The sequence below is a fragment of the Pan paniscus genome, chromosome 4, assembly GCF_029289425.2.
Source record: "Pan paniscus chromosome 4, NHGRI_mPanPan1-v2.0_pri, whole genome shotgun sequence".
Taxonomy (NCBI): domain Eukaryota; kingdom Metazoa; phylum Chordata; class Mammalia; order Primates; family Hominidae; genus Pan; species Pan paniscus.
Window position 1 is genome coordinate 133947948 of NC_073253.2, and position 25356 is coordinate 133973303.

At 44.3% G+C, this 25356-nt stretch overlaps 1 long non-coding RNA gene across 1 annotated transcript in view; it reads left to right on the forward strand.

Moving 5' to 3' along the window:
• The window catches only part of LOC100985188 (uncharacterized), a 105601-nt gene that overhangs the window by 62061 nt on the left and 18184 nt on the right, over positions 1-25356 (forward strand). The gene's annotated exons all lie outside the window — the stretch shown is intronic.

Sequence of the window (25356 nt, forward strand, 5' to 3'; positions counted from 1 at the left end):
AAGTTATGTATTCAACCAATTTGTCTATTTCGAATATACCCTTCAGTTTTATTGGCACAAAATTATTCACAATATCCTCTTATTTTATTTTTAATGCCTGTAACATCCATAGCAATACCTTTCTTTTCATTCCTGACTTTGAATATTTTTGCCTTCTTTCAACTTTTTCTTCATCATTATCACCAGGGATTTATCAATTTTCACACAATTGGCTTGTGGCTGGCTTAGCTGATCCTCTCTGCTGCATGTTAGTTTTCTGTTTCTTCAATTTCTGTTCTCCACTTTGTCATTTCCTTCCCTCTACTTTGAGTTTATTTGCTGTGTCTTTTTTTCTAATTTATTAAGATAAATTCTTAGCTCATTAATTTTCAATCTTTTTTCTTTTCTAAGACGTGCATTTAAGGTTATACGTTTCCTTTTGGAGGCTTAAATGAAAAACAAAAATACATTTAAATGCCTGCTCCCAAATAGGCACTCAGTAAATATCTTATCTTCACCATCAACATCATTATGCAGCATCATATGAGATGGGACCCCAGCACAGTTTGCAGCTCTCTTGCTCTCTGATGCGATATGTATTCACTGAGTGTTCGCCAGGGGACTCTCTGAGGACTCATTCTGGGCCTCAGGTAACTTCTCTTTTTGGGTCTTCGGGAGGCTTCCTCCACAGGGTAAGGCAGGGCACAGACAGGAGCATGTGCTTTTGGCCCCATCATCCTTGGGGACCTTAGGCCTTGTTCTCTTGGGATGGTTGGCAAGTCCACGGGAAGTATGAATTCTAACCTGCAAGCCTTTGGCAAATTAAATTTTCTAAAAATGTTCACAATAATATCTCCCATCCTACATGCTCTTCTAGAACTTTGTTCTTCCCCCATCAAGAGATAGGGTTTAATTCTCCTCCCCTTGAGTCTGGTGGGCTTATGTCTCCTTTGTAACTAATAAATTGCAGCAGAAGTAATGCTGAGAGGCTGGGTGCTGTGGCTCATTCCTGTAATCCCAGCACTTTGGGAGGCCGAGGCCAGCAGATCACCTGAGTTCAGGAGTTCAAGACCAGCCTGGGCAACATGGCAAAACCCCAACTCTACTAAAAATACACAAATTAGCTGGGTGTGGTGGCACGCACCTGTAATCCCAGCTACTCAGGAGGCTGAGGCAGGAGAATTGCTTGAACCCGGGAGGCAGAGGTTGCAGTGAGCCGAGATCACCACTGCACTCCAGCCTAGGCAACAGAGCAAGACTCTGTCTCAAAAAAAAAAAAAAAAAAAAAGTAATGCTGAGAAACTTCTGAGGCTTGGAGCAAAAAAGGTGATGCAGCTTCCTCTTTGGTAGCTGAAAAACTCATGATTAGATACTGAATTGCCACATGGGAAGTCTGACTATTCTACAGCCGCCATATTGTGAGGAAGCCAAACCATCCAGAGAGGCCACATGTAGGCACTCTGGCCTGCAGTCCTAATCTTCCAATCAACCCAGCCCAGGAACCAGACATGTTAGTGACTGAACCTTCAGTGATTCCAGCCCCAGTTGTTGAGAGACCCACATCCTTTGAATCTTGCCAGCTGAGGCCCCAGATGTTATAGAACAGAGACAACCCACCCTCCACTGTACCCTGTCTAAATTCTTGACCCAGGGAATCATGAGCACAAAAAAATGATTGTTCTAAGCTCTCAGCTATCAAATATTTTGCTACACAGCAATAAATAATTGGAATGATGCTAATTGTATTGTTTGGTACCCTACTCCTCCACCAGAGTCCTTCAACCCCCATCACATTTCATATTCTCTGGACTTCGCACTTAGAGACCCAAACAAAGTTTGAAGATGCAAAGCACAGTAAAGATCTTTTGCAGGAGAACTGTGGGAGCAAAGATGGCAATGGAAATTTCTCTGATCCTATCGACTTTCTGGACTGAATGCTCCTAAGACCCTTGTTCCCAACATTTCCAAGTGCTAAGACCTCCTTTGTCTCATCAAAAAGCCTGGGTGTCCCTCATATGATATTGGCTGTACTTTCAGTACAGCCAATAGATAGCTATTATTTAGTGGGACCTTACACAAGTACCAGGCACTGTGCTAAATATTTTACATATATTATCCTCATAAGAAACCTGTGGTTGTTTTTATTCCCATTTTACAGATGTGAAGTGAGGTAGTCAGATTACCCTGGCAGTCTGTTCTGCATATCAAATGCAAAGCTCACAGAGTCTGTAGGATGGTATCCTGATATGACACTGCATAGTGATGATGATGGTGATATTTATTGAGGGCCTATTATAGGCGCACACCACCACTCCTGGCTAATTGTTGTATTTTTAGCAGAGACGGGGTTTCGCCATGTTGGCCAGGCTGGTCTCGAACTCCTGACCTCAAGTGATCCCCCTGCCTCAGCCTCCCAAAGTGCTGGGATTATAGGCATGAGCCACCACGCCTGGCTGCCATTTTCTTTTTGCATTTTGATGGCACCTCTAGCAATGGCCACATTGCTTGCTCTTGGGTTCCCACTTTCAAGCAGTTCATTTCCTATACAGCAGCCTCCATGGCTCAGGAATTGATTATGATTACCACCATTTCCTATTTTGCTCTTCCAGCCTTAGGGCTGAGAGTGAATTCCTTTAAATACTCCTCTTTGGATAACCTCATCTCCTTCTTTTTGCTCCTCTACATCTTCCAACATGTTTGTTACCAATTCTTCAAATTAAATTCCATCTACTTGAAATACCTAGAGGAATTTCTGATTTTTTTTTTTTTTTTTTGAGACAGGGTCTCACTCTGACACCCAGGCTGGAGTGCAGCGGCACAATCTCAGCTCACTGCAACCTCCTCCACCTCCTGGGCTCAAGTGATTCTCCCACCTCAGCCTCCTAAGTAGCTGCGACCACAGGGGTATGCCACCATGCCCAGCTAATTTTTGTATTTTTTGTAGAGTTGGAGTTTCGCCATGTTTCCCAGGCTGGTCTCGAACTCCTAGGCTCAAGCTATCTGCCTGCCTCAGCTTCCCAAAGTGCTGGGATTACAGGCATGAGCCACTGCACCTGGCCTTCTGATTTTTTCTAACTGTCTATTGGCTAATTTACTTGGCATTACAGAACTTAGCATAATCTGCCATTCAACTCTCTAACCTCCATCTCCAATTCATTCTCCCTTTGCACCTGTTGTTCCTAATATGTACTTGGAATGCTTGTCCCCCAGCACTTTGTAAAGCTGTCTCCTTCCCATGTCTCAGGTCTTGGTGTAAATGACAGCTTTGCAGAACAGCCTTCCCCGTTATCTAGTGTAAACCTACTCTGTACCTAGGTACTCTTATCACACTACTCTTTTTTTTTTTTTGAGACGGAGTTTTTCTCTTGTTGCCCAGGCTGGAGTGCAATTGCATGATCTCGACTCACCGCAACCTCTGTCTCCTAGGTTCAAGCGAGTCTCCTGCCTCAGCCTCCCGAGTAGCTGGGATTACAGGCATGTGCCACCACACCTGGCTAATTTTGTATTTTTAGCAGAGATGGGGTTTCTCCATATTGGTCAGGCTGGTCTCGAACTCCCAACCTCAGGTGATCCGCCTGCCTAGGCCTCCCAAAGTGCTAGGATAACAGACGTGAGCCACCATGCCTGGCCCACACTACTCTTTTATTGTCTTCACAACACTTACTACTTACCTTATCTAGCTCATTTATTCCTTAACTTGCTTACTGTCTGCTTCCAAGGCTAACAGAAACTCCGAAACAACAGGAAGCATGTCTGTATTGCTTATTACTGTATTCAGTGTCTGGCACAGAGTTGATGCTTAATACATATTTTTGAGTAAATGAATGATGGAATGAGTCATATATAAGCTCTCCACCTTCCAGGCCTGAGATGGGTCCTGGCATCTACTGAGATTTTTGACATTGGAGGCTCCCATGGGAGGATTCCTCTGCCTCCCCTGAGGCAGGACCACCAAGGTCCGTGGCCAGCAGCAGGGTCCTGAGCTCCACTTGTGCCTTCAGGCAGGCCCCTCCTGGGCAGTGGGAGGCCTCCTTGTGGCTCTGACTCTTCTCCTGGTACATCCTAGTCAGACTATTTATTTCCATGCTTCCAGCAGGCTGCAGGGCATTAATGATTAAAAGTGCAAGCCTGCCCAGAGCCAGTATCAATTAGACCACACGCCCACCATGCTGGAAGCTCATTAACTCCAACAAGCTAGGACCCACTCTCACAAAATTTTTCCCATCTGTGTACTGGATTTGATAGCTACAAAGAAAACCATCAAGACTGTGATAAAATTAATTTTACTGATCATCACATTTTTATCACATAATAACAAGCAGAAAGTTTGTTACATAAATATTTAACTCAAATCATTCCTGTAATAATAAGCAGAATAGAAAAAACAATGAAATTCATACTGTAATGAATGAAACTGTAAAGAGCCATTATATTTTTATTCTATGACATTGTGAACAAAATAAATTATGCGGTTTTATGCTTTTTTTTTTTTTTGAGACAAGGTCTCACTCTGTCACCCAGGATGGAGTGCAGTGGTGTGATCATAGCTCACTGCAGCCTCCGACTCCTGAGCTCAAGGGATTGTCCTACCTCAGCCTCCCAAGTAGCTAGGACTACAGGTGCATGCCACCATGCAGACTAATTAAAAAAAATTTTTTTTTTGAAGAGATGAGTCTCAGTATGTCACCCAGGCTAGGGATCTTATTCTACACAAAACAAACAAAAATTAATTTTGCTGTTACAGAAGAGAGAAGCCAGCAGGTAAAGACTGAGGCGTCCCTTTGCAAGCATGGGTGCTGCACCAACCAGGTTATTTGGTCCATCTGCCTGCCTTTAGGAAGACCCCTTTTGGGTTTTAACATCTCCTAGCTTGGAAGCAGCCTCTGGATAACAGGCTGGCTGAAGCAGGCAGAGGAAACAAACAAACTGTAGAAACCTTTTTAAGAACATTAGAAGCATAATTCCCAACAGGACTTTGAGACGAGGCATTGAGAGAGAAAAGCTGATGTTGGGCTAACATCTGGGTTTGATCAAGCCAGGAAGGGCAGAAGAGTCCAGCAAAAAAAGCCTGCCCACTCTCAACTCACTAGCAATTACAGGCACTTCCCTAGTTCAGAAACCCCTTGCTGGGGAGCTAGATTGCTGGGGTGGGATATTCTGTAACCTCTTGGAGGTCCGCAGGCTGACTCATATGGAGTCTCATCCTTCCATTATTTCTTCTACCAGCCTGGACAACATGGTGAAACCCTGTCTCTACCAAAAACACAAAAATTAGGCAAATGCGGTGGCATGTGCCTGTAGTCGCAGCTACTTGGGAGGCTGAGGTGGGAGGATCTCTGGAGCCCGGGAAGTCGAGGCTACAGTGTGCCATGATCATTCCACTGCACTCCAGCCTGGGTGACAGAGCAAGACCCTGTCTCAAAATAAATAAAAATAAAATTTAAAAAATATATTTCCTCCTAATTCCCCTACTTCAGGCTAACTAAACCATCCACCTTTCCTATCTAAGCATTCTACTTTTCCTCTTCTATGCCTTTCTCATGCTGTTCCTTTGCTAGAATGCCCTGCCTTCTTCTATAACCATCAAGATCCTCTAATTCTAGGTCATAACTCAAAAGCCGTTTCCTCCAAGAAGTCTTCTGTGATCTCCCCACCTGGAAAGTCTTGCTCTACCTTTGTACTCCTAATGCCCTAGATCATAAGACTCTGACCTCTTCCTTCCTTCCTTTTTTTTTTTTTAAATTATACTTTAAGTTTTATGGTACATGTGCACAACGTGCAGGTTTGTTACATATGTATGCATGTGCCATGTTGGTGTGCTGCACCCATTAACTCATCATTAAGCATTAGGTATATCTCCTAATGCTATCCCTCCCCCCTCCCCCCACCCCACAACAGTCCCCAGTGTGTGATGTTCCCCTTCCTGTGTCCATGTGTTCTCATTGTTCAATTCCCACCTGTGAGTTAGAACATGCAGTGTTTGTTTTTTTGTCCTTGCAATAGTTTGCTGAGAAAGATGGTTTCCAGCTTCATCCATGTCCCTACAAAGGACATGAACTCATCCTTTTTTATGGCTGCATAGTATTCCATGGTGTATATGTGCCACATTTTCTTATTCCAGTCTATCATTGTTGGACATTTGTGTTGGTTCCAAGTCTTTGCTATTGTGAATAGTGCCGCAATAAACATACATGTGCATGTGTCTTTATAGCAGCATGATTTATAATCCTTTGGGTATATACCCCAGTAATGGGATGGCTGGGTCAAATGGTATTTCTAGTTCTAGATCCCTGAGGAATTGCCACACTGACTTCCACAATGGTTGAACTAGTTTACAGTCCCACCAACAGTGTAAAAGTATTCCTATTTCTCCACATCCTCTCCAGCATTTGTTGTTTCCTGACTTTTTAATGATCGCCATTCTAACTGGTGTGAGATGGTATCTCACTGTGGTTTTGATTTGTATTTCTCTGATGGCCTGTGATGATGAGCATTTTTTCATGTGTTTTTTGGCTGCATAAATGTCTTCTTTTGAGAAGTGTCTGTTCATATCCTTCGCCCACTTGTTGATGGGGTTGTTTGTTTTTTTCTTGTAAATTTGTTTGAGTTCATTGTAGATTCTGGATATTAGCCCTTTGTCAGATGAGTAGGTTGCAAAAATTTTCTCCCATTGTGTAGGTTGCCTGTTCACTCTGATGGTAGTTTCTTTTGCTGTGCAGAAGCTTTTTAGTTTAATTAGATCCCATTTGTCAATTTTGGCTTTCGTTGCCATTGTTTTTGGTGTTTTAGACATGAAGTCCTTGCCCATGCCTATGTCCTGAATGGTATTGCCTAGGTTTTCTTCTATGGTTTTTATGGTTTTAGGTCTAACATTCAAGTCTTTAATCCATCTTGAATTAATTTTTGTAAAAGGTGTAAGGAAGGGATCCAGTTTCAGCTTTCTACATATGGCTAGCCAGTTTTCCCAGCATCATTTATTAAATAGGGAATCCTGTCCCCATTTCTTGTTTTTGTCAGGTTTGTCAAAGTTCAGATAGTTGTAGATATGCGGCATTATTTCTGAGGTCTCTGTTCTGTTCCATTGGTCTATATCTCTGTTTTGGTACCAGTACCATGCTGTTTTGGTTACTGTAGCCTTGTAGTATCATTTGAAGTCAGGTAGCGTGATGCCTCCAGCTTTGTTCTTTCGCCTTAGGATTGACTAGGCAATGCAGGCTCTTTTTTGGTTCCATATGAACTTTAAAGTAGTTTTTTCCAATTCTGTGAAGAAAGTCATTGGTAGCTTGATGGGGATGGCATTGAATCTATAAATTACCTTGGGCAGCATGGCCATTTTCATGATATTGATTCTTCCTACCCATGAGCATGGAATGCTCTTCCATTTGTTTGTATCCTCTTTTATTTCATTGAGCAGTGGTTTGTAGTTCTCCTTGAAGAGGTCCTTCACATCCCTTGTAAGTTGGATTCCTAGGTATTTTATTCTCTTTGAAGCAATTGTGAATGGGAATTCACTCATGATTTGGCTCTCCGTTTGTCTGTTATTGGTGTATAAGAATGCTTGTGATTTTTGCACATTGATTTTGTATCCTGAGACTTTGCTGCGTATCAGCTTAAGGAGATTTTGGGCTGAGACAATGGGGTTTTCTAGATATACAATCATGTCATCTGCAAACAGGGACAATTTGACTTCCTCTTTTCTAATTGAATGCCCTTTATTTCCTTCTCCTGCCTGATTGCCCCGGCCAGAACTTCCAACAGTATGTTGAATAGGAGTGGTGAGAGAGGGCATCCCTGTCTTGTGCCAGTTTTCAAAGGGAATGCTTCCAGTTTTTGTCCATTCAGTATGATATGGGCTGTGGGTTTGTCATAAATAGCTCTTATTATTTTGAGATACATCCCATCAATACCTAATTTATTGAGAGTTTTTAGCATGAAGGGTTGTTGAATTTTGTCAAAGGCCTTTTCTGCATTTATTGAGATAATCATGTGGTTTTTGTCTTCGGTTCTGTTTATATGCTGGATTACATTTATTGATTTTCGTATGTTGAACCAGCCTTGCATCCCAGGGATGAAGCCCACTTGATCATGGTGGATAAGCTTTTTGATGTGCTGCTGGATTCGGTTTGCCAGTATTTTATTGAGGATTTTTGCATCAATGTTCATCAAGGATATTGGTCTAAAATTCTCTTTTTTTGTTGTGTCTCTGCCAGGCTTTGGTATCAGAATGATGCTGGCCTCATAAAATGAGTTAGGGAGGATTCCCTCTTTTTCTATTGATTGGAATAGTTTCAGAAGGAATGGTACCAGTTCCTCCTTGTACCTCTGTTAGAATTTGGCTGTGAATCCATCTGGTCCTGGACTTTTTTTTGGTTGGTAAGCTATTAATTTTGCCTCAATTTCAGAGCCTGTTATTGGTCTATTCAGAGATTCAACTTCTTCCTGGTTTAGTCTTCAGAGGGTGTATGTGTCGAGGAATTTATCCATTTCTTCTAGATTTTCTAGTTTATTTGCATAGAGGTGTTTATAATATTCTCTGATGGTAGTTTGTATTTCTGTGGGATCGGTGGTGACATCCCCTTTGTCATTTTTTATTGCGTCTATTTGATTCTTCTCTCTTTTCTTCTTTAATAGTCTTGCTAGCGGTCTATCAATTTTGTTGATCTTTTCAAAAAACCAGCTCCTGGATTCATTGATTTTTTGAAGGGTTTTTTGTGTCTCTATTTCCTTCAGTTCTGCTCTGATCTTAGTTATTTCTTGCCTTCTGCTAGCTTTTGAATGTGTTTGCTCCTGCTTCTCTAGTTCTTTTAATTGTGATGTTAGGGTGTTAATTTTAGATCTTTCCTGCTTTCTCTTGTGGGCATTTAGTGCTATAAATTTCCCTCTACACACTGCTTTGAATGTGTCCCAGAGATTCTGGTATGTTGTGTCTTTGTTCTCGTTGGTTTTGAAGAACATCTTTATTTCTGCCTTCATTTCGTTATGTACCCAGTAGTCATTCAGGAGCAGGTTGTTCAGTTTCCATGTAGTTGAGCGGTTTTGAGTGAGTTTCTTAATCCTGAGTTCTAGTTTGATTGCACTGTGGTCTGAGAGACAGTTTGTTATAATTTCTGTTCTTTTACATTTGCTGAGGAGTGCTTTACTTCCAAGTATGTGGTCAATTTTGGAATAGGTGTGGTGTGGTGCTGAAAAGAATGTGTATTCTGTTGGTTTGGGGTGGAGAGTTCTGTAGATGTCTATTAGGTCCACTTGGTACAGAGCTGAGTTCAATTCCTGGATATCCTTGTTAACTTTCTGTCTCGTTGATCTGTCTAATGTTGACAGTGGGGTGTTAAAGTCTCCCCTTATTATTGTGTGGGAGTCTAAGTCTCTTTGTAGGTCACTAAGGACTTGCTTTATGAATCTGGGTGCTCCTGTATTGGGTGCATATATATTTAGGATAGTTAGTTCTTCTTGTTGAATTGATCCCTTTACCATTATGTAATGGCCTTCTTTGTCTCTTTTGATCTTTGTTGGTTTAAAGTCTGTTTTATCCGAGACTAAGATTGCAACCCCTGCCTTTTTTTGTTTTCCATTTGCTTGGTAGATCTTCCTCCATCCCTTTATTCTGAGCCTATGTGTGTCTCTGCACGTGAGATGGGTTTCCTGAATACAGCACACTGATGGGTCTTGACCCTTTGTCCAATTTGCCAGTCTGTGCCCTTTAATTGGAGCATTTAGCCCATTTACATTTAAGGTTAATATTGTTATGTGTGAATTTGATCCTGTCATTATGATGTTAGCTGGTTATTTTGCTCATTAGTTGGTGCAGTTTCTTCCTAGCCTTGATGGTCTATACAATTTGGCATGTTTTTGCAGTGGTTGGTACTGGTTGTTCCTTTCCATGTTTAGTGCTTCCTTCAGGAGCTCTCTTAGGGCAGACCCGGTGGTGACAAAATCTCTCAGCATTTGTTTGTCTGTAAAGTATTTTATTTCTCCTTCACTTATGAAGCTTAATTTGGCTGGATATGAAATTCTGGGTTGAAAATTCTTTTCTTTAAGAATGTTGAATATTGGCCCCCACTCTCTTCTGGCTTGTAGAGTTTCTGCTGAGAGATCAGCTGTTAGTCTGATGGGCTTCCCTTTGTGGGTAACCTGACCTTTCTCTCTGGCTGCCCTTAACATTTTTTCCTTCATTTCAACTTTGGTGAATCTGACAATTACGTGTCTTGGAGTTGCTCTTCTCAAGGAGTATCTTTGTGGTGGTCTCTGTATTTCCTGAGTTTGAATGTTGGCCTGCCTTGCTAGACTGGGGAAGTTCTCCTGGATAATATCCTGCAGAGTGTTTTCCAACTTGGTTCCATTCTCCCCATCACTTTCAGGCACACCAATTAGATGTAGATTTGGTCTTTTCATATAGTCCCACATTTCTTGGAGGCTTTGTTGGTTTCTTTTTATTCTTTTTTCTCTAAACTTCTCTTCACGCTTCATTTCATTCATTTCGTCTTCCATCGCTGATACCCTTTCTTCCAGTTGATCACATCAGTTACTGAGGATTGTGCATTCGTCACGTAGTTCTCGTGCCATGGTTTTCAGCTCCATCAGGTCCTTTAAGGACTTCTCTGCATTGGTTATTCTAGTTATCCATTCGTCTAATTTTTTTTCAAAGTTTTTAACTTCTTTGCCATTGGTTCGAACTTCCTCCTTTAGCTTGGAGTAGTTTGATCTTCTGAAGCCTTCCTCTCTCAACTCGTCAAAGTCATTCTCTGTCCAGCTTTGTTCCATGCTGGCGAGGAGCTGCGTTCCTTTGGAGGAGGAGAGGCGCTCTGATTTTTAGAGTTTCTGGTTTTTCTGCTCTGTTTTTTCCCCATCTTTGTGGTTTTATCTACCTTTGGTCTTTGATGATGGTGACGTACAGATGGGTTTTTGGTGTGGATGTCCTTTCTGTTTATTAGTTTTCCTTCTAACAGTCAGGACCCTCAGCTGCAGGTCTGTTGGAGTTTACTGGAGGTCCACTCCAGACCCTGTTTGCTTGGGTATCAGCAGCAGTGGCTGCAGAACAGTGGATATTGGTGAACCACAAATGCTGCTGCCTGATCGTTCCTCTGGAAGTTTTGTCTCAGAGGAGTACCCGGCCATGTGAGGTGTCAGTCCGCCCCTACTGGGGGGTGCCTCCCAGTTACGCTACTCGGGGGTCAGGGACCCACTTGAGGAGGCAGTCTGCCTGTCCTCAGATCTCCAGTTGTGTGCTGGGAGAACCACTACTCTCTTCAAAGCCATCAGACAGGGACATTTAAGTTTGCAGAGGTTACTGCTGCCTTTTTTTTGTCTGTGCCTTGCACCCAGAGGTGGAGCCTACAGAGGCAGGCAAGCCTCCTTGAGCTGTGGTGGGCTCCACCCAGTTCAAGCTTCCCGGCCACTTTGTTTACCTACTCAAGCCTTGGCAATGGTGGGCGCCCCTCCCCCAGCCTCGCTGCCACCTTGCAGTTTGATCTCAGACTGCTGTGCTAGCAATGAGCAAGGCTCCATGGGCATAGGACCCTCTGAGACAGGTGCGGGATATAATCTCCTGGTGTGCTGTTTGTTAAGCCCGTTGGAAAAGCACAGTATTAGGGTGGGAGTGACCTGATTTTCCAGGTGCCATCTGTCACCCCTTTCTTTGACTAAGAAAGGGAATTCCCTGACCCCTTGTGCTTCCCGGGTGAGGCAATGCCTCGCCCTGCTTTGGCTCACACTCGGTGCGCTGCACCCACTGTCCTGCACCCACTGTCCGGCACTCCCCAGTGAGATGAACCTGGTACCTCAGTTGGAAATGCAGAAATCACCCATCTTCTGCGTCGCTCATGCTGGGAGCTGTAGACTGGAGCTATTCCTATTTGGCCATCTTGGCTCCACCCCCAGGACTATAATCTTTTTTTTTTTTTTTTTTGAGATGGTGTCTCACTCTGTCACCCACAGTGGAGTGCAGTGCCATGATCTCAGCTTGTTGCAACCTCCACCTTCCAAGATCAAGTTATCCTCCCGTCTCAGCCTCCCAAGTAGCTGGGACTACAGGCATGTGCCACCATGCCTGGCTAATTTTTGTATTTTTTATAGAGGTGGGGTTTCATCACATTGCCCAGGCTGGTCTCAAACTCCTGGGCTCAAGCCATCTGCCCACTTCAGCCTCCCAAAGTGCTGGGATTACAGGTGTGAGCCATCCACCATGTCTGGCCACACTTTCTAGTATATGAAGGGCATTCATTTACTTCTACCCTTTTGTGATGATTATATCTTCTAGTTATTCACTTCTCTCTGTAAAATATTGCCTCATATTGCCATGTGACTGTCAATACTTCCCTGTGGGAGGAAGATACTTTACCACTCCATTAGTTATCAGTTTGGCCATGTGGCTTGTTTTAGCCAATCTAACGAGAATGAAAGTGATCAGAGCAGAAGTTTTAAGGGCTATCACAGTCCCGTTTACCATCTGCCATGAGAATGGCCTGTGTTAGAATGAAGAGACTCTTGCAACAGAGCTGAAACTAACTTGAAGCTGATGAGCAAGAAATAAACCCTTGTTGCTATAAGCCATGAATATTTTGGTGGTGTTACCACAGCATAGCCTGGCAAAAGCTGACTAATACATCTTTACTAAAGTGTAAGTCTTTTTTTTAACTTCTAAAAAAATTAAAAATACAAGTCTTTTGGTGGGAAAGATCACACTGTATTCATGACTCGTCTTCATGACCTTGGCCTTCCAAAGTGCTGGGATTACAGGCATGAGCCACTACTTCTGGCTTTTTTTTTTTTCAATAGAGAGTGATTTGTCTCTTATCCTTCATGAACCTAGCACAAAGCCTCACTTAAAGGCTCAGCAATTATTTACTGAGAGAATAAATAAGTAAATCCAGCATTTACTAAGTGCTACTGTTATAATCCTTTACCTTATAGTACTGTGAAATTCAGAACACAATTTGACAGACATTGCCTCACTGAGCCTCAGGACATCCAGGGGAGAGCAGTAGGGGAGAAAGAGTATTATCCCACCTGTCTAACATCTCTGTTTTCTTTGGAGAACTACCCTCCCCCCATTCCATGTGGTTCTGGTGGGGCTGCCAGTCACAACCCCAGCCCTTCTGGTTACAAGAGTAGGCATATGACCCAGGTCTGTCTAATCCCAGTATTGAATCCTCTGTACACAATGACTGGACCAGAGACAGGAATATGACCTAAACGGGACCAAGCATCAGAGCGCTTTCCTGAGAAGAGTGGCAGACCCAGAAGGAAGATGTCTAGAAAGAGTCCGAAGTATGAGTGGGAAATTTCAAGAGGACACTTAACACTGCTCTGTAATCCTCCACCATTCCTCTAATGTGTTTACTTTCTCACTCTTCACAACTTATATTCCATACCTCTTCCTGTCTCTTCAGACATCTTTCACTCTCTTTACTCCTCCCTTTCAGCTGATGGTCTCGCCTCGTGCCTCATGGAGAAAACAGAAGCAATTAGACAGTTGCTCCCTCATTTTCCTAGCACCAATTCTACTTACCTACCTGCATGCGTATTCAAATTATCTGCCTTTTTTCTTATACATTGGATTAACTGTCCCCACTCCTATCAGTGGCCATCTGCTACCCTAGAACATGCTCAATAGCACGCAAACATTTTCTAATATAGCCCAGCTTTAAAACATAAATAAATGACCCTACCCTCTATCTTGTATTGTCACCCAATTTTTCTACTGTGCTTCATGGCAAAACTTTTTTCTCTTTTCTTTCTTTCTTTCTTTTTTTTTTTTTTAAAGACAGGGTCTTGCTCTGTCGCCCAGGCTAGGGTGCAGTGGTGTGAACATGGCTCACTGCATCTTCCGCCTCCTGGGCTCAAGCAATCCTCCCGAAGTGCTGGGATTACAGGCATGAGTCACTGTGCCCGACCAAAACTGCTTGAAAGTTGTGTATAGTTGCTGCCTTAACTTCCTTCCTTGCATTCTCTCTTCAGTGAAGAAAAAACTCCACTGAAACTGATCATCATTAGGATCACCAATGGTCAGCATGCTGCCAGGTCCAAAAGCCACTCCTCACTATTGTTGACTGCTGCTTCCATCTTGAAACATAATCTCCTCTTGGCTTCCAGGACACCATACTCTTCTGGTTGTCTACCTCACTGGGCACTTCTTCTTTGTCTCCTATGCTGGCTCCTTCTTTAACAAACTACTAAATGTTGGAAAGTGCTGGAACTCAACCTAGTTCCCTTTCTCTTCTCTATCTACATGTAGTCCCATGACTGTTTTTCTTTTAAGACAGAGTCTCGCTCTGTCGCTCAGGCCGGAGTGCAGTGGCACGATCTTAGCTCACTGCAGCCTCTGTCCCCAGGGCTCAAGTGGTTCTCCTGCTTTAGCCTCTCAAGTAGCTAGGAATACAGTCATGCGGCTGGGTGTGATGGCTCACACCTATAATCCCAGCACTTTCAGAGGGCCAGGTGGGTGGATCACTTGAGGTCAGGAGTTTGAGACCAGCCTGGCTAACATGGTAAAAACCCGTCTCTACTAAAAATACAAAAATTAGCTGGGCATGGTAGTGCCTGCCTGTAATCCCAGCTACTCGAGAGGCTGAGGCACCAGAATTGCTTGAACCTGGGAGGTGGAGATTGCAGTGAGCCAGGATCATGCCACTGCACTCCAGCCTGGGCAACAGAGAGAGACTCTGTCTCAAAGAATAAAAATAAATAAGTAAATACAGACATGTTACACCATACCTGGCTAATTTTCTTATTTTTTATAGAGGTAGGGTCTCACTATGTTGCCCAGGCTGGTCTCAAACTCCTGGGCTCAAGGGATCCTTTCACCTTGGCCTCCCAAAATGCTGGAATAATAGGCGTGAGCTACTGCACCCAGCCCCCACTAGTGTTTTACTGTGATGGCGAAATTAGTGCTTCCAAACTAGACCTCTCCCCTGAATTTCACCTTTGTATACCTATCAGCCTACTTGACACACCCTTTGATATCTCTTATGTGTTGAATTGTGTTCCCTAAAAAGATATATTGAAGTCCTAACCCCCCAGTACCTGTGAATGTGACCTTATTTGAAAATAGGGTCTTTGCAGATATAATCAAGTTAAGATTGCCATTGATTTTGACTTGGTGTAAAATAGATTGATAAATAAGTAAATAATCAAGTTAAGATGAGATCACACTGGGTTAGGGTGGGCCCTAAATCCAATATGACTGGTGTTCTTATAAGAAGAGGAGTGGTGGTGCACACCTGTAGTCCCAGCTACTTGGGAGGTGAAGCCAGGAGAACCACTTGAGCCCAGCAGTTCGAGGCTGCAGTGAACCGTGTTCACAACACAGCACTCCAGCCTGGAAGACAGAGTGAGATGCCGTCTCAAAAAAAAAAAAAAAAAAAAGGACTGGGCACAGTGGCTCACGCCTGCCTGTAATCCCAGCACTCTGGGAGGCCGAGGCAGGCAGATCACGAGGTCAGCAGATTGAGACCATCCTGGTTAACACGGTGAAATCCCAGCTCTACTAAAAATACAAAAAATTAGCTGGGCGTGGTGGCGGGCACCTGTAGCCCCAGCTACTCAAGAGGCTGAGGCAGGAGAATGGCATGAACCCAGGAGGTGCAGCTTGCAGTAAGCCGAGATCGCGCCACTGCACTCCAGCCTGGGCAGAAGAGCGAGACTCTGTACCCCGCCCCCCCACAAAAAAAAAAAAAAGACGAGAAACATAGAGACAGAGACACACAGGGAGAATACCAGGTGAAGATAGAGGCAGAGACTGGAGTGATGTGTCCATTAGCCAAGGTTTGCTGGCCACTACCAGAAAATAAGAGAGAGGCATGGAACACATTCTGTCTCAGAGTGTCCAGAAAGAATCAACCTGATGACACCCTGCATTCATACTTCTGACTTCCAGAACTGTAAGATAATAAATTTCTGTTGTTTTAAGCCACTTAGTTTGTGGTCATTTGTTATAGCAGCCATAGGAACCTAATACAACATCTAATAGGCATCTCAAAAAAAAAATTCTGTTTTTGAGACGGTCTTGCTCTTTCACCCAGGCTGGAGTGCAGTGGCATAATCATGGCACACTGCAGCCTTGATCTTGTGGGCCCAAGCAATTCTCCCAACCAAGCCTAGGACTGAGACTACAGGTGCTTACTACCACGCCTGGCTAATTTTTTTTTTCTTTTTGAGACAGAGTCTTGCTCTGTTGCCCAGGCTGGAGTGCAATGGCACGATCTCAGCTCACTGCAACCTCCACTTCCTGGGTTCAAGCGATTCTCTTGCCTCAGCCTCCTGAGAAGCTGGGACTCTAGGCATGTGCCACCATTCCGGGCTAATTTTTATATTTTTAGTAGAGATGGGATTTCACCATGTTGGCCAGGCTGGTCTCTAACTCCCAATCTCAAAGTGATCCACCCGCCTCGGCCTCCCAAAGTGCTAGGATTACAAGCGTGAGCCATTGCACCCTGCAGCATCTCAAATTTAACATGACCAGAATGTAACTTTTTGTTTTGTTTTAAATTTATTTCAATTTTTTTTTTAAGACGGAATTTTCCTCTTGTTGCCCAGGCTGGAGTGCAATGGTGTGATCTTGGCTCACTGCAACCTCTGCCTCCCAGGTTCAAGCGATTCTCCTGCCTCAGCCTCCCAAGTAGCTGGGATTACAGGTGCCCACCACCACACCTGGCTAATTTTTGTATTTTTAGTAGAGATGGAGTTTCACCATGTTGGCCAGGCTGGTCTCGAACTCCTGACCTCGGTTGATCCACCTGCCTTGGCCTCTGAAAGTGCTGGGATTACAGGCATGAGCCACCATGCTCAGCCAATTTTATTTTTAGTTGACATGTAATGATTGTTCATATTTATGGGATACACAGTGATGTTTTGATATGTGTATATAATGTGTAATAATCTAATCAGGGTAGTTAGTATATACATCATGTTAAATATTTATCATTTCTTCGTGTTGTGAAAATTCAAAATATTCTCTTCTAGCTTTTTGTTTTGTTTTGAGACAGGATCTTGCTCTGTCGCCCAGGTTGGAGTGCAGTGGTGCGATCATGGCTCACTGCAGCCTTGACCTTCCAGGCTCAAGCAATTCTCCCACCTCAGCCCAAGCTTCACCCCTCCCAGTAGCTGGTAACACAGGCCTGCATCACCATGCTTGGATAATAATAATAATTATTATTATTTGAGATGGAGTTTCACTCTTGTCACCGAGGCTGGAGTGCAGTGTCACGTTCTCGGCTCACTGCAATCTTCGCCTCCCAGGTTCAAATGATTCTCCTGCCTCAGTCTTCCAAGTAGCTGGGATTACAGGCATGTGCCACCACGCTCGGCTAATTTTGTATTTTTTTAGTAGAGTTGGGGTTTCACCATGTTGGCCAGACTGGTCTCGATCTCTGGGCCTCAAGTGATCCACCCACCTTGGCCTCCCAAAGTGCTGGGATTAGAGGGGTGAGCCACTGGGCCCGGCCAAATTTAGTTAATTTTTTTTAAAAAAGGGGTTTTTTTTTGTAGAGTCGAGGTCTCATTATGTTGTCCAGGCTTTTTGAAAATATACACTAAATTACTGTTAACCACATTCACCCTGCAGTGCTAGAGAACGCTAGAACTTATTCCTCTCATCTAGCTGTAACTTTGTATCCATTAACCAACCTCTCCCTCTCCTCCCCTCCCCATACCCTTCTCAGTCTCTAATAAACACAACTCTTCTCACTTTCATGAGTTTGAGTTTTTTTAGCTCTCACATATGAATGAGAACATGTGTTATTTCTCATTTTGTGTCTGACTTATTTCACTTAACATAATGTCTTACTGAAAATGACAGGATTTCATTCTTTTTTTATGGCTGAATAGTATTCCATTGTGTATAGGTAGCACATTTCCTTTATCCATTCATCTGTTAATAGACATTCAGGTTGATTCTGTATCTTGGCTATTGTGAAGAGGGCTGTAGTCTACATAGGGATGCAGATATCTCTTCGATATACTGATTTCCTTTCTTTTGGTTATACCCGCAAAGGGATTGCTGGATCATATGGTAGTTCTATTTTAGTTTTTTGAAGAACCTCCATACTGTTCTTCAGAGCGGCTGTACTATAATAATTTACATTCTCACCAACAGTGTACAAGCATTCCCCTTTCTCCACATCCTCCCAACTTATGTTATTTTGTCTTTTTGATAAAAGCCATTTTTAGACTGGGTGCGGTGGTTCATGCCTGTAATCCCAGCACTTTGGGAGGCCGAGGCGGACGGATCACTTGAGGCCAGGAGTTGAGACCAATCTGGCCAACATGACGGAAGCCTGTCTCTACTAAAAATACAAAAACTATCGGGCACGGTAACGCACACCTGTAGTCCCAGCTACTTGGAAGGTTGAGGCAAGAGAATTGCTTGAGCCTGGGAGGTGGAGGTTGCAGTGAGCCGAGATGATGCCATTCAACTCCAGCCTGGGTGGCAAAGCAAGACTCTATCTCAAACAAACAAACAAACAAACAAACAAAAAAAGGCCATTTTTACCATGGTAAGATTATATCTCCTTGTGGTTTTGATTTGCATTTCCTTGATGATAAATGACGTTGAGCATTTTTTCATAGACTTATTGGCTGTTAGTATGTCTTCTTTTGAGAAATATCTATTCAGATTCTTTATCCATTTTTAAATCAGATTTTTTTTTGCTGTTGAGTGTTTTTTGAGTTCCTTACATATTATGGAATATTAGTTCCTTGTTGGATGAATAGTTTGCAAATATTTTCCTCCATTCTACAGGTTATCTTTTCACTGTTGATTATTTCCTTTGCTGTACAGAGCTTTCTAGTTTGCTATAGTTTGTCTGTTTTTGTTTTTGCTGCCCATATTAGTCTGCTCTCACACTGCTGTAAAGATACTACCCGAGACTGGGTAATTTATAAAGGAAAGAGGTTTAATTGACTCACAGTTGCACATGAGTTGGGAGGCCTCAGGAAACTTACAATCATGGTGGAAGGTGAAGGGGAAGCAAGGCATGTCTCACATGATGGCAGGAGAGAGAGAGAGCACAGGGGAAATGCCAGGCTCTTATCAAACAACCAGATCTCATGAGAACTCCCTCACTACCATGAGAGCAGCACGGGGGAAACCACTTCCGTGATCCAATCATCACCTCCCACCAGGTCCCTACTCGACGTGTGGGGATTACAGTTCGAGATGAGATTTGGGTGGGGACACAGAGACAATCCATATCACTGCCTATGCTTTTGAAGCCTTACCCATAAAATCTTTGCATAGCCCATTGTCCTGAAGCATTTCCCCCATGTTTTCTTCTAATAGTTTTATAGTTTCAGGTCTTATGTTTAAGTCTTTAATCCATTTCGAGTTGATTTTTTTGTTGTTTGCTATTGTGTGTGTTTTAGGTTTGCTGTTGTTGTTGTTTTAGAGACAGGGTATAGCTATGTTGCCCAGGCTGGTCTCAAACTTATGGCTTCAAGTGATTCTCACACCTCAGCCTCCTAAAGTGCTGGGATTACATACCCAAGCCACCCCATCTAGCCCATTTTGAGTTGAGAGATAGAAGTCTCATTCTTCTACATATAGATATCCAGTTTTCCCAGCACTATTTTGTTCTTAATTTTTGAGACCAGGTCTCACTCTGTGACCCAGGCTGGAATGCAGTGATGCAATCATGGCTCACTGAGCCTCACCCTCCTGGGCTCAAGCAATCCTTCTACTTCAGCCTCCTGAGTAGCTGAGTAGAGACAGGATCTTACTATGTTGCCCAGGCAAGTCTCAAACTCCTGGGCTCAAGTGATCCTCCTGCCCTGGCCTCCCAAAGTTCTGGGATTACAGGTGTGAGCCACTGTGCCCAGCCCCAGCACCATTTATTGAAGAGACTGTCCTTTCCCCAGTGTATATTCTTGGTGCCTTTGTTGAAAAGCAGTTGGCCATAAATATGTGGATTTATTTCTGGATTTTCTATTCTGCAGAACAGAACTTTTATCAGCACCTCTTCAAATCTGCTAGACTAGACTTTCCCCTAAGCCCTCCTTCTATTCTACCCCTGGTCTCCTTTTCACATAGCAACCAGAGTGTTCTTTTGAAAATATAAGTTTGATCAAGTCCCTCAGTGTTTAAAACCCATCAAAAGCCTCCCCATAATCCTTTGGATAAAATTAAATTTCCAGTGGACATGGTGGCTCAAGCCTGTAATCCCAGCCCTTTGGGAGGCCGAGGCAGGAGAATTACTTAAGTTTAGGAGTTGGAGACCAGCTTGGGCAACAGAGTAAAACCCTGACTCTATTTTTTTTTTAAGAAAATTTCATTTCTTGGCCTATAAGGTCATTCATGATCTGGCCTGTATAGAAAAGAACAAACTGTTTTTTCTTTCTTTCTTTCTTTCTTTCTTTCTTTCTTTCTTTCTTTCTTTCTTTCTTTCTTTCTCTCTCTTTCTTTCTTTCTCTTTCTTTCTTTTCTTTCTTTCTTTCTTTCTTTCTTTCTCTCTCTCTTTCTTCTTTCTTTCTTTCTCTTTCTTCTTCTTCTTCTTTTTTTTTTTTTTGACAGAGTCAGTCTCTCTCTGTCACTCAGGCTGAATGCAGTGGCACAATCTCGGCTCACTGCAACTTCCCATCTCAGTCTTCCAAGTAACTGGGACCACAGGCGTGCACCACCATGCCTGGCTATTTTTTTGTTGTTGTTGTATTTTTAGTAGAAATGGGATTTTGCCATATTGCCCAGGCTGGTCTCGAGCTCCTGAGCTCAAGCAATCCACCGGCCTCGGCCTCCCACAGTGGCTGGGGTTACAGGCATGAGCCACTGCGCCTGGCCCAAACTGTTTTTCTTCTGCTCTCACACCACAACAACCATCATAGAAGACTTCTGTGACCAAATATGTGGGGGTTTCTTCCCACCAATAAGCAAGCAGTGAGTTCTGCTGTGGATACCAACTGAATGTCCTCTAATTCAGTTCAATTCTGACACTATTTATCTGGAGATAGCATCAGACTCCTGAGTTTGAAGGCTCAGTCCCTAAGACTGCGTCCTCTTCCAATGCCAATTGCAAGCCCCAGGTTGTTTCACCTGTGCTTCTGACTGACCCCCCTCCTTGGGTTTGGGTAATTTGCTAGAGTAGCAGTTTTCTGCAAGGACTCAAAGAACACTTACTCATGTTTACCTATTTATTATAAAGGACATTACAAAGGACACAGATGAAGAGATGCATTGGGTGAGATATAGGAAGGCATGTGAAGCTTCGTGCTTTCCCAGGGAGCGTCACCCTCCAGGAACCTCCATGGGTTCAGCTGTCCAGAAGCTCTCTGAACCCTGTCCTCCTGGGCCTTTATGGAGACTGCATTGGATAGGCATAATAGAAGCATGGACAGCCATGTAGAACTGTGGTTGGACAAGAAGGGGATGATCTAATGTTAACAGACTGAGTGGGGAAACCCAGCAAAGCCTGTCTGTTCAGATTCTTCTTGGCCTCTCTGCAGCCTTTCTTCCTCCAAGGTATGGGGCAGGTCCCTTCTGAAATGAGGGTCTTATGGTCTACAGTCAGACAAGGTAGGTCAGATAATTTCTTTATGGCCAGCTCCGAGACAGAAAGATGGGTAGGATTTGAGTCCTGCCTTGGAGAGAAAAAGGAGCAAGTGAAAGGAGGGCAGGAGTCAGAGAGAGATTCCATTTTCTGAGGCCTGCTTCTGATGCCTAAAGCAGCCCAACATTATAAAAAAGGCAGTAACAGGGGCTATGGGAGTTATGAGCCAGGAACCATGGATGAAAACCATTCTATGCTGTGTATGTCACATGGCCCTGCCTCCTTGTGGTTGTCACCTCCCATCATGCCCTCCTGGCATGTAGGTCCTTTGCACTGATTATTACCTCTGCCTGGGGCTGTTCTATCCACAGATCTGGCATGACCTGACCTTCTTGACCTCCCAACATAAAGTGGGCCCAGGTTTTTTGTTTTTTTATTTTTTAATTTTTTGAGACAGGGTCTCACTCTGTCACCCAAGCTGGAGTGCAGCAGCCCAATCATGGTTCACTTCAGCCTCGACTTCCGGGGCTCAGGTGATCCTCCCACCTCAGCCTCCCAAGTAGCTGGGACTACAGGCATGTGTCACCATGCCTGGCTACCTTTTTTTTTTTTTTTAATATAGTGATGAGGTCTTACTATGTTGCCCAGGCTGGTCTCAAACTCCAGAGCTCAAGCAATCTGCCCATCTCGGTCTCCCAAAAAGCTGAGATTACAGGCATGAGCCACTGTGCCTGGCCAACCACTAGGTTTTATTTCCTTCATGGGACAGTGTTTCCCTGCATGCTGAGCCTCTGGTTCCAGTCCCTGTGGCCTTGATTCTGACAGCTCTTCCTTCTTCAGACTCTGATTAGGGTCCTTCCCGAGTCTGGTCTCTTGTCTGCGAGTCAATGCATTCCATTTTTGCTTAAGAATTTGAGGGAGGTGGCTGCGTATGGTGGTTCACACCTATAAGCCCAGCACTTTGGGAGGCTGAGGTGGGAGGATTGCTTGAGTCCAGGAGTTCAAGACCAGCCTGGGTGACATGGCAAAACTCCATCTCTACAAAAGATAACAAAAAATTAGCCAGGCATGGTGGCATGCGCCTATAGTCCCAGCAACTCAGGAGGCTGTGGTGGGAACATAACCTGAGCCCAGGAGTTTGAGGCTGCAGTAAGCTGTGATCATGCACTGTACTCCAGCTTGGGCAGCAGAGTGAGACCCTGTGTAAAAAACAACAACAACAAAAAAAAACAAAAAAAAACAACAACAACAACAACAACAAAAAGAATTTGAGAGGGTTTTGGCACTTTCAGTAGAAGAAAGTAGCCTAATCAAAGGCTGAGCCCAGTCTCTACAAAGAACTAACCCCCAAGGAAGGCTGCTCAGAAGTCCAGGCCCTTCCTGTGTAAGAAGCCCTGATGACTTTAGCTTAGCATCATTAAACTTTCCATCCTGTGATGGGAAAAGGCCATTTCCATCTTCCACCAAGTGTGGAGGGAGGCAGAGCTGACAGTTTATCTCTCAAATGCCCTCACCCTGCCAAACAGACATCAGAGTTTCCCTGGTGCTGGCTTCCTCCCAGACTGAGGCAGAAGCAGAGCATGGGACAGAGGAATTAGGGGAGAGAGGAGTCTCCCAGCCTGTGTCTGTGTGATGTGGAGATCACTATGGTCTCCAAAGAGTTGAAAGAAGCTGCAGCTCTGCGTATCCTCTGGTGGCTGAATATAACAGTTTCATTTATTCAGCAGATTCCTAGCCAGGCACTGAGCTAGAACTTCAATACTAATAATGGCGTCAACGGCTCCCATTTGGAGATGGCAGGCTATGGACCAGGCACAGTGCTGCACACTCTAGAAGCATTATGTCGGGAGGCTGAGGCAGGACAATGGTGTGAACCCGGGAGGCGGAGCTTGCAGTGAGCCAAGATCGCGCGACTGCACACCAGCCTGGGCGACAGAGCAAGACTCCGTCTCAAAAAAAAAAAAAAAGAAGCATTATGTCATCTCATTCTCACAACAGTTCCCTGAGACAGGTATAATTATCCCCACCTAACAGATGAAGAAACAGGCTCAGTGAACAGAAGGGACTTGCCAGGTGGTTTCTACTGCAAAACTGTGATCTTTCTTCTGCAAGGAATTGCCTCTTTCCTAAACCTCCTGGCGCCTGGTTCCCAGCATGAGAACTTGTGACTAAATGTAGGTGACGGGAACCTACGGCGGCCCTTCTGTGGCAGCCAATGAGGGAGCAGGGTAAGGACCTGCCAGCTCAGGAACCTGCCCTCCATGAATCTGCCCCCAGTTCTTTCACAGCTGTGGGGAGACACCAAGCCCTGAGTCACTTCCCTGGGAAATCCCTGCAGAGGCTTTCTTGGGAATAAGATAATGCAGGAATCTGGGCTGGACTGTCCAAGGGGCCCGATTCCTGCCAGCCAGCCTATACGTCTTGGAGCAAGACCTCAGGGTCTTCTCCAGATATGGACAGGCCTGATAGACATAAGCTGCAGTGGGACAAGCAACATGTGTAGAAGGCCTCTGGAGAGAGGGGTCTGGGAAAGGGATGGGGCGGGTATCTCTGCCATCAAGAGAATGATTGCTAAGGCTCCCTCCCAGGCCAAGGCAATGGCAACCTGTGATTCTGTGGGTCAGGGATGAGGCCACTTCAGTGAAAGGCCTTCAGCCTGACCCCCCCCCGTAGGAGACAGGGAGGCAAATGGCTGAGCAGATGCCATGGCCGAGAACTCAGGTTAGAGGCCAGTTACGGTGGCTCATGCCTGTAATCCTAGCACTTTGGGAGGTTGAAGTGGGAGAATCACTTGAGTCCAGAAGTTTGAGACCAGTGTCAGCAACATAGCGAGCCCCTGTCTCCACAATAAAAATTTAAAAATTAGCCAGTTGTGGTGGTGCACACCTGTAGTCCCAGCTACTTGGGAGACTGAGGCAGGAGGATCGCTTGAGCCCAGGAGTTCCAGGTTACAGTGAGTGAGCCAGTGAGCTATGATTGCACCACTGCACTCCAGCCTGGGCAACAGAGTAAGACCCTGTCTCAAAAAATAAAAATAAAGAATAGGAACATGGATTCCAGCCTCCTTGATGCACAGATGGGGAAACTGAGGCACAGGTAGGAGAAATGTCAAGGTCTCACAGCAAGTGAGTGATAGACCTGCCACCTCCCACACTTTTGTGCCTTCAGGTAAGAAAGCCTTCATCTCCCTGCTTTCATACTAAAAATAGAGCTTTGAAAACATGACAGGGAGTCATGTGGAGTCTGGCTGCTGTGGGGGTCCCATGTGTCTGAGCCCTTGTGATGCTGCCTGAGTATCCCTGGAAAGCCGAGTTGGCATCTGAAGGTGTGGGGATGGGGTTCGTGCTGGTGCCAGTCACACACCAGCCCACCTCCAAGCACAGAAGGGTGTTCCTCAAACCCTCTGGGCACGGCGTCTTTGCCTGTGATTTTCCTCTGATGATGTCTTGTTTTGCCAACTAAATTAAGACTATGACAGAGAACAGAGACTACCTCTAGCAGTTTAGTTCAATTAAGATTTCACATCAACAAATTAAAATGCACCCTCACCGTCTGCAAAGTAAATCTGCCTGCGTTTAGGAGGAGGCACTGACATTTGCTGTTCAGGCACCTAGCCGATGTGAGCTGAGTGTCAAAGGGGGCCTACCCTTTCTGGGACCAATCTGGGGGTTCAGAGCCAGGAATTGTCTCCAGGGACTTACAGCCCTGGAGACAGTCAGGCTTCTCAAGCATGAGTGTGAAGCCCCCTCTGAGCCTGTGAGAAAGTCTTCACTGGTCCTCCCTAAGATAACAAAAATGAGAGTAATGTCATGTTTTTAAAACAAAACAAAACAAACAAACAAACAAAAACTAAGTTAATCCAAATTAAAGGACCATCAGCAAACACTTTTTTTTTTTTTTTTTT